Genomic DNA, 10,975 nt, shown 5'->3' on the forward strand with positions numbered 1-10,975 from the left:
CTTCAAACTTTGGAATTCATTCGGGCATTAATTCGGTGGGCATTCTCTCTAGTTTGACGGGGCATTAAAGGTCCTGTTTACCATTGGGAGCAATGATTCAAAAAATATTCAAGATATAACATTTGATGCATATGTGTAGGTCAGTTGTATCACAAAACACCCTACTATCTAAAAGTTTTGCAATAAAGCCTAAAATACGAGGAGATATTGCTATTTTTCACTAAACCATAACTGTAGACGGTTTAGTCTAGAAACATTTTGATCATAACAATTGTTCACATTTTGTATATGTAACAGTACTTAACATTAATCATACTGATTCAATTTTTTACATTGTTGTTTCTATCCCTTACTCACATTTTAGAACTATTTTGAAGCACTAAAACTAGATTTTTGTTTCATCCGCAAATGGTAAATAATGCCTTTAACGAAGTGCCCGAAATGTGTCCATACACCTCCATTTCGACTGTCTGTACCCTTTTATACAAGCCTTTGAGCACGGTGTCACGTTGAGAATTATTAAAAGCATTGACCAATGCCTTGCCCTCCGTATTCATTGCACGAAATTTGGCGGGTAATTGGCCCTTCGATGAACATGAAGTGCAAGAGAGCGTTTAATGGAAGGCTTGAGGGCGAAAGCAAATGTTTCCTAATAGGTCCATTATTTTCAGGGCGGCGAAACGGTACCTCTCGTCAGAGGGTACAGGGATTTGACAAAGGTCAGTACATTATATCTCTTTAGAATATCGAATGTCCCCTTTGCTTCGTCGTACAACTGCATCTTCCGTTATTTGCAATATTGATAGATCAAGAGTATCTATATGCTTTTTCAGCTGAAGTTTGTGTCAGCAGTTTTTTCTCCATATCCTTCCTTTAAGACTATTTCAAGTATGGGTTTGACGTCATTCCCTTCACACAAAGATATTTGGTGACGAAAATAAATCTTTCCTGCCTTTTCTTAGCACATTTTTGACGATAATTATTACTGACCAGTTCACTCGCAGATTTCTGCATTATACGAAAATTCGCTCAAGCAAAGTAGGTAATCTTGTTGGGGTCATCCCACAAGACCGACACCCACGAATCCTACAGCCCACGAGTTCGACACTAGGCAAATAAAGCCCATAGGACCGACACTGTAGGTAAAAACAGCCCACGAGTTCGACAGATACAACACGGGGTTTAATGTGTCGGTCTCATGGACCTTGTTTGCTTAGTGTCGACCTCATGAGCTGTATGACTCGTGGGCTGTATAACTCGTAGGCTGTATGACTCGTGGGTGTCGGTCTCGTGGCGTGAACGTGTGTAATTTGAGTAGCGGAAATAGGTAGCACAAAAAGGAACTCCAAGAATCTTACATTTTTATTTATGAAAGTTCTGCGTCGGTGTGTAGTAAATAGATATCAAGAGTAAATACAGTCTTATAAACACCACAGGAGCCATAAAATTGGACTAATTTTTTGGCTCCTGCGGTGTTTATAAGACAAATATTATAAGATAAATATCCAATCTAACCTCATCTCATCATCAAAATAACATCATATATCCAGAAAAATATATAAATAGATTCTTATATCATAATGCTGCCATGCTAAGAATTATGAGAAAATATGATTATTATATGGCACCATTATGATATAAGAATCTATTTATATATTTTTCTGGATATATGATGTGATTTTGATGATGAGATGAGGTTAGATTGGATATTTGTATTGAATTGAATGATTGATTTGTGTATATAAAGGAAATGATTTAGAAGATTGGTAATATATGAAATTGCATTACATTATATGACACATCAGGTTATTCATATAATAACTATTCTGTTGGTAGATCCTGAGGAAGGCCTGATGACTGGCCGAAAGCTTGACAAATAAAAGGGAGACTCAAGATCGAGAGCAACGTCCGCCTCAGTCTAATTTCTTTCAGTATATACATACATATATATATATATATATATATATATATATATATACTTAGATTTGAGTTTTCAGTTTGAATCCCTTGTATTTCCTATCTACAGGAGCAGCAAAATTGACGTGATATATTTGAAGACGTTATAAACTTCAACACCAGACATTATGACTTACCTTCACGTTTGCGAAGAATTTGTATGTTCAGGTGTGATTTTCGTCAATTTGTCTCCCTTTACAGGGAGACAAATTGAAGAAAATCACACCTGAACCTTTACCCCTCAAAATAAATTTGTACTTTCAATTTGTATGTTGTTATGCAGAATTCAAAGTCTTGAACTAGTAATCTTCTTTTGCATGATAAAAAGCAACATATACTATAATGACGCTTATCATATCTAATTGATTATAAACAGAGAACCTGTTTGGCAAAATGCAATACCCTTCACTACACAACCTGCAGCAGACACCTTGATTCTTAAACTTAAAAGAAAAGTCATTTGAGATATTTTATATATTGCAAGAAATCTGGGTTTAACTTCATTTCTTATCTCTCCAATAAAATTCAACACAATTTAGCTAAGATATAGCTAAAATAACCCCCAAGAACAGAGGTATGGGTAGTATGCTTTGAAGGAGGTCGCTACAATCCCCAGTCGACATCTTCCATTGAATGTTTTCATACTGGTCTTTTGTTGTTGGTGCAGTTGTTGTTGCTTTTTCCTCTATGTTATTTCTGCTTCTTCTTCTTCTTCTTCTTTTTCTCTCCCTACTGTTCCCAGGAGAATCAGGAGCTATGCTGAAGGAGATTCACTTACATCTAGAAGTGATATTTTCTCTTCCTCGCCCATTAACAAAAGAAAACCGGAATTCCTTTTGTCTCCGAAGAAGGCTCTATTCTCTCCTTGCCTTCTATACTCTTTGAAGATTGTCACTCAGCGTGTAAGGTACGCCGCCGGCAACCTTCCAACAAAGGAGTAGTAAAGTGAGAGTGTTTATATACATTCTCTTCTTTTTTCTGCCTTGAAGAAATCATCTTACAGGGAAATATCAGGACTATTGAACCAGGCATTCCTTGGTATACAATTTCTCCAGAGTCGCCTTGGTTTGGGTTTACAAACAGGGATTTCTCGCACCGCCTCCCATCCCCAAACACACGCACACACACACACACGCACACACACGTAAACGTAAACGCACACACACATACACACGCACAGACACACAAACACACGCCCTCACGTGGACTCAATCCCACATTTTCTTTTGTCGAAAAACGGGACATTGACAATGGACCGGGGCAGTACTTCATACACTATCCTATCAGGGGAATGCGTACATCCGGACACAAAGGAGTAGAATCTAAACACAAACACAAACAAACAACAGCATGGTGTATCAATGAAAATAAAACACAAGATTAAATCATTGTTGATCAAAGAAAAATTGTGTTTCAAAATGAAATATGGGAGTTCACTCCTATATCTGACATCGTTTGGCAACTTATTGAAAGAAAGATTCTCTTATTTAGCTATAGGTAAGGTCACACCATTAGCTATACAGAAATGGATATTAAATGGAATATGTAAAATATATAAAAAAAGCAAGATTTATTCCTTGCATAAGCTTTCCTCTTTCAACTTGTTTAGGAGAGAATAAAATCACAAATCGCCACCCTTCGGACTTGGGGGAATAAAGAATAAAACACAGAACTATAAACGACAAAAACAATGGACGGAGACATCATTTTTATGCATTTACGAAAGAAATCCAGCATGCTGACGCTATTTGTCTTACAGTGTGATGTTTGGCGAGCACGACTGTAATGTTATAGGTGGCGGCTCCTAATGCGTAGGGAGGAAAAAGATTCTGCGATGAATTCACTTCCCTTTATACTCACGTTTCATGTCTCGCATGAGTTTCATCCTGCATGTCTTCATAAAAGCATAAAAACATAAAATAAAGCATTACGTGACTGGTCACTTGAATTCATTTCTGGAAATTAGTTAATAAGAGGAGATTTGAGCGATAGTAAAGTTTCGGTGGTTTAAAGGGAGTCATCCCACGAGATCGACACCCACGAGTCAGAAAACCGACGAGCTCGACACCCACGAGTGATACAACCCACGAGCTCGACATCGAAGAAAAATCCATGTACAACCCATGGGCTTGACATTGAAAAAAAAGGTCCATGAGTAATATAGCCCACGAGTCATACAGCAACACTAGGCAAATAAGGCCCACAACTTCGACACGAGACAAAAAAGGCCCACGAGCTCTATTTTACTTGATGTCGACCTCATGGGCCTTATGTTCACTTTGTCTAGCTCGTGGACTGTATGATTCATGGGCTGTTTGACTCGAAGACTGTGTAATTCGTGGGTCGTATATGATAATGACTCGTGGTCTGTATGTAAGTGTGGTATGGCTCGTGGGTGTCGAGTGCGTGACGCGCACCCGTTTGAAGTGTCATTTCACATGATGTCCAAGCTAACATGAAAGAGCAGAGTAGTTTCAGATTTATCAAGAGTTTTATTAAATCCGGATATAATGAACTGGGACAAATATGGCATTTTAAAGTGTCATATGTTTTCACGTAGCAAATATAATAATGTCGGAACCCCATAATACGCTAAGAAATGAAGACGATGAAACCATCCCCTAGCTCATTTCGATTTCACGAAGCAAAGGAAATTCAATGGTATAAAGACAAGTTAAGTGGATGCTTTTTATGTGTCCCATTTAAATATGCGTATTAAATGGATGATATAACTATCACCGTTTCGATGAAATATCATGTGAAACTTGAATTCCTCGCTGTTCAAGTCCGCATTTGATTACACTTCCTCCATTTTGCTCTGGCCAAAAAGTAATGATAGTTAGGTCACTACAAAACTGAAATGATTTTATGTAAAAGATGCGGGTTTTCAATTCCAAATTCAAATGTGAAATCAGTCAAGATTTTATATGGCGGTCACTTGGAAGATTTGTGAAGTGATAATAACATCACCTCATTTTAGTTGCATATGGATTTGCAACTTTAATCACTGTTACATAAAGACAATCATGTGATACTCGCAATTTGTAACAATAATCAGTTACTTGAAATCAAATCAAAACACTTGAATCCTTTGCATCAGCTATCGAATATGTTGCGATAACTTAATGAATGCCGTGACCAAATGTTTGGGGGAAACGGATTCTATAGTTGCAGAATCATAGACCTAAATCATGATTTTCATCATAATGCTGTTGTGCACGAACCAATGGCCAGTTGGGCATTTCATGAAGCATTTTGTCTGACAAAGTTGTCAGACAAATTTGCTCTCAGCCAATCAAATGCAAAGATTTCAGTAGCTTGTAACAGTTTGTCAGAGAAATACGCTTCATGAAATGCCCCCTGATGACAGAACGGTGAGTTCGTGACAGTTACTACAACTGTTTGGGAAGAAACCAATGTCACGATTCGGTGGAAACACTGATGCTTCCAACAATACCATCTCTCTTCTTGTTTTATGTCCATATATTATTAAACTCCTACCATTCTTGTTCGTCTTGCTGAACATTATTGATGGTTACGAATTATTGAAGTCAGCTTGAATACGATGTGATATTGCACTTCACTGCGACGACCCTGAATGAATCACAATGGCGAATATATATGCTTGTTGCCTTTTGTTCTGAAGTCTCCGAGCTGTTGTCCGGGCCCTGTTGTCTACCATGTGTCAGTTGCCATTAAACATTCAGCAACGTTCTGGAGAACCAGCGCGTGTAACGTCTGCCCGATGGCGACCCGATCGGTGGGTATAAAGCAAGAGAAGGTTTACCGTACGTACCAGGCAAGTTCTCCCCTGGGTCAGGATCTCGCTGGGGAATGGCGGCTTTAACTGGAAGAGTTTCAGAAAGACGACGAACTTTGAATAGACGCGAGGCATCAGGAAAACAAAAGAATAGTCGCTGTCTTTCATTCTCTCTTCTTCTATATCCCTCATTTTATATCAACATGCGTCGCTTGTTGCTCTGCACGTTTTCAGTGCCCCACGTGTTTCTTCTTTCACCTGTCTCTTCTGATTCTGGATTTGAGTCGAATAAAAAAAACAAGCAAGCAAACAAACAAACAATCGAGAAAAATATAAGACCAATGCATGTATGTGTGCTTCCGTTCCTTTAGTATTTTTCTAATTTATTGTAAGTTCAATTTATTAAGTGGCGCACATCTCTATAAGCTTTTCTTTTACTTGGGCCTCTCTTTTCCAGTAATACTGTTATTTTAAACAAATAGTTTCATACATAATAAGCAATGAAACAAATAATTTCATACGTATATGAAATGAATATAATATATTTCATATTATGAAACTATTTGTATTTGAAGCAGTGTATTAAAACAACATGTATTACAAGTTATTGCAATACATTGTTCGTTTATTTTTCCTTGAACTTATATCGACAACAAATGCTATACTGGAAATCAAATTGGACTTGAATTGACTTCAGCTGTGTCTTTTTCTAATCTAATTGCGTTACCAAGCATAACACAGATGATGAATATCATACACTTGAATGGAACAGATGATGTCTCCATTCATCTTGATTTTCATCTCTTTTTTCTCCATCTCTATATATCTCTTTCTCTCTTTTTCTCTTTTACTATATAGATATAGATATTCTTGTATGTCTAGCTATAATGATGCATATATATATATATATATATATATATATATATATATATATATTATGATTATGTATGTATACATTTTTAACCAGTTGAAATAGGTCCGTTTCAAGGTAAAAATATGTTCATTTTTTTATCATTTTCTGTTTTTAAAGCATATTTGAACTCAAATATCTCAAATTAACAAAAATGGAGATAACTCTTTTCATGTCTTCTCATAACTCCTTCTTCCGTCGCTCTTTTCTTTCTCTTCCTCTTGTGTTTGCTTGACGATGCTGATTATGAATAAAGCGGGAGAAAACGAATATAGGGTAAGGATTTGTTTTTAGACGGTCTAAATTTATAACAAGCATGACCGAAAGATACAAGGAAAAAACCAATTTTGATTGAAATGACGGGGACAAACATCCTTTGCCTGACAGTATATCATTTACTTTGTGACCGCAATGTGATAACCGTGAGCACGCACTTGACCTTACAACAACAGAAAAAAAAATGCATAAAACAAATAAGACAGTTTGATCCGGTGTGATTTGATAATGTGGGCAGAAAACTCACGTGCACTTGAGTGTGATTTATTCCTCTATGTAATGTATCTAGCACGTTTAATTTTTTTTTCTCTCTCTTTTCTCTCTTCATTTCTTTTCATTGAGAGGCGACTGTTATCAAATCTCTGGTGCTAAATGCGGCCGATCAAAACATCCGCTTTTGACATCCTTTTATGCCCGCGCCGCGGCGGGCCGTCGCAGCGGGAAGATCCGGCCTCCACCATCGCGTCAAATCGACTCCCTCAGTAATAAATTCGCGATAAAAAGCGTTCGAGTTGACCACTGCGGCAGGCTTTGACCTACATTATCATTATTTCACATTTGAATGAAGTCGAACTGAAGTTGTTTACATACTGCGACATCTGAATGCTATGTTCACAAATATTGATAGCAGCCATTAATCAGCCTTTCAAAAAAAAAAATCACGAAAGGGAGTGAACAGGTAACATTCCAGAGACGCGGAAAAAAGCTTATGTAATGGGTTTAACTCCCATGATATTTTTGAGGAAAATTGAGTCTTAGCAACTTGACGTGAGTATAATATTTATATATATGTATATATATATATATATATATATATACATATTGATAAATTCTTTGCCAGACTTGGAGAAGAATAACATCATTTCTTTCTTGCACGAGATATAACGCTCCCTTTTCGAAACCAAGAATGTTTACCAGGGGCGGATCCAGGAATTCCCTAAAAGGGGGTGGGTGGTGTCCCCATACGCCATTGTTCACCTCAAATATGTAGGCCATACACTGCTTGTAAAGTTAGAGCAAATCGGACATAATATGTTCAAAAGGTTTTTTGTTTAATATTTTTCAATGAAAAGTATACATTTCTCAAATTATTATAACTGACACACTTACCCTGCGTTCCTAAGGAAGCAACTAAAATCCTCTTTCGCTATGCCAAAAAAAGAGGAAAACATGTTAAATCATTACCCTCTTCGCGTAATATCTAACACGACTTCAATTCCGAGACTTCTGCTTCTTCTTTATCTTTAATTTCCTTCTGTTCTCATTCACAGAGCTTTCTCTCCCCCTCTCCCCTCCCTCTCGTCCTTTATTCTTCTTCTTCATCTCTCCCTCTCTCTCTCCCTATCTCTCTCTCTCTCTCCCTCTCTCTCTCTCTCTCACTTTTTCTCTCTATTTCGACTGTTCCCAACGATAAGAATGTTTCCGAGATAGACAAGTCGAGTCAAAATGTTCTTGGAAAGCATTTTGATACATGCATGTTCCACTGGTTCTATGACATCTACTCTTGCAACAACTGCTCTAATGCAATATCTGCACGCTAAGCCAAACATAAAACCTATCAACAAACATAACCCTAATCCTAATCACAACATCAAATATATCTAAAACCCTATCACAACCCTAACTCTAAGTCCGTGGAGAAAATAAGGCCGGAGCAATTTTCACAGGAGCAAATGTCGCATCACCGTATCACTAACTATACTATTGTGATATAATTTCTATTTATCAGTTAGCGTTCACTGCACTGCAATACCTAAAAAATACCCTTGACATTGTTTTACTTTGTTTCGAAAATACGAAGTAACACAATTAAAATCATTTGAGACACACCAAGAAATTAAATGCAAAAAAAAAATTGTAGCATTTGATATGATCACATTGAAACATTATTCACAGAGAGACTTTTATTGAAAGGGCGAATCTTTCTGTGTGTTGTTTTCTGCATTTTATTTGCGAGAAACGTACGTCACTGCCGCTGATATTCCTGTTTACGCGTCGTTAATAAAAAATATGACACGTATAGCTGCAATACTAGCAATACAGCAAACTAATGGAGGAAAGCTCATGCGCTTCTGCGAAGATTTTCAGAAGCAAAATTGTCTTTCCTGTTGTGAACAACAAGCCTGGGACAATCTGTCACATCAATCAAAACAGGTCGCGTAAAGACGTAGCTATAACACTTATTTCGGGAACCGTTTATCGAAAAACGCAGCGGAAAATGTGAATCTATCTACCATTCTCGGTCTGGGCGGGATGACTCTTTCTCTGCTTTTGTGGAAGTACATGTAGACTGTGGTGATGATAAGTGCCGGTGATGATATCCGGGTGTTGATTCTACCACGGATTTAGTTTGTTCGTTCTCTATGTTTCCTGTTCGGATGTTTTTCACTCTTAATGGCGGGCTTTTATTACTCTAGATGGTCTGTCGTCTACGTCCAATGTATCCATTAAGAATTAAGTTACACACGCTATATCAGGGAGGTAACTGCAACAGTTAGAACTTTAATAATAAGGATGCTTAACAGTTATTTTTTTCTTCAATCATAACAATAATCATTCTAGAATTTGTTAAAACGGGCACTTTCTTTAAACAAAGATGAGTACCAATATAAATCTGAATATGTCTTTTTCTTGCTATAAAAACTATAATCATTGTGATTTGTAATGATGATGATGAAAAAATATTATAAAAATAACAATACAATAAATTTATGGTAACTATAATGATAATAGTTTTTTTTCATTATATGAATGATTGTGCTGATAATGATAAAACTATTGATAATGATAATGATAATGATAATTATACTTATGATAACAATAATATTATTTTTTTTAGGATTATGACAATCATAATGTTGTGAAAACATTATATCATAACTTTCATTATCTCCGTCATTATCCCTGTCCACGTCTTTCTGTCTGATTTGTTTGTTTGTTTGTTTGTTTGTTTGTTTGTTTGTTTGTTTGTTTGTTTGTTTGTTTGTTTCATTTCCATCCGAGAAGATGGCTGGATAGCCCAATTTCAGCTGCACTATAGCTGGTCTCCCATGGGGTCCAGTTGGGTGTTAGGCGGGACCACTTCACCGGGTTAAACAACCTTCTCTTTACGATGACAGGAGGATATTTTACCTGCGTGAGTTATGACTCTCTCACACACTGGACCTCCATTTTATGTCCTATCCGAGGGACAGAGTGTTGGGGACGGTATGATTACACACAACATTGCTCAGTGGGACTGGGGTATCGAACCCGGGTCCTTTGGATCGTGAGACACACGCGCTACCAACTGAACTAACTCACCGCTTAAGGAGCAAATTTTTCAAAAACGAATTCACTCATGAACACTGATATCCGAGGCTCTATAATGTAATATCAAGAGATGGGGGAAAAGGAGTTGATGGTTATGTCTCGCTCTTAGCAATGGTACTGAGGCCAAGTTACTCTTTAAGTATATGGTGACCAAAGCAGGTGCAATAATCAGTGCATGATGATAAAAGATGAAATAAATGAAGACCAGGGAATTGGCATTAAAATATTAATTGAAAGTAGTCTCGATATTAGATTAAAAGAAGAGGAATGCAGAATTACAAGTAATAAGAATATCATTCAATTAATTAATTCTTGAGTTAAGTTGTTTTTTATTTCAACTGATAAACACCTTGCCCTACATCAACGTAGATAAGCACCGACTAGTTAGTGTTTAGTGTAGTAGCCATTATTAAAAAAAAATGGGCATACATACTCTGGTTGAACTCGAACCAGCTGTTACGCCTAGCAATCAGGAAGAAGGTAGTTGGTTCGAGTCCAACCTGCGTATATGCTCATTTTTATTCTATTTTTTTTTTACAGATTTTTTACTGTTTTTATCATGACTACTTGTAAAACATTGGATATTTGGTGATTATTTACGTCGACGCGTGTAGTATACAGAAGTGAAGTCATGTTTTATCTACATACCTATCTTGCCATGTTTTACTTGATCCAACCAGTAATTTCAAATGAATTAGTAGGCCTATGTGCATCAAATTACCCTTCATTCTTTATTGTTATTGGTTGAAATGTTCAAAATG

This window comes from Diadema antillarum, unplaced genomic scaffold (genome assembly GCF_040938485.1).
Source record: "Diadema antillarum isolate AM-2024a unplaced genomic scaffold, OU_Dant_1.0 seq00000536_RagTag, whole genome shotgun sequence".
Taxonomy (NCBI): Eukaryota; Metazoa; Echinodermata; class Echinoidea; order Diadematoida; family Diadematidae; genus Diadema; species Diadema antillarum.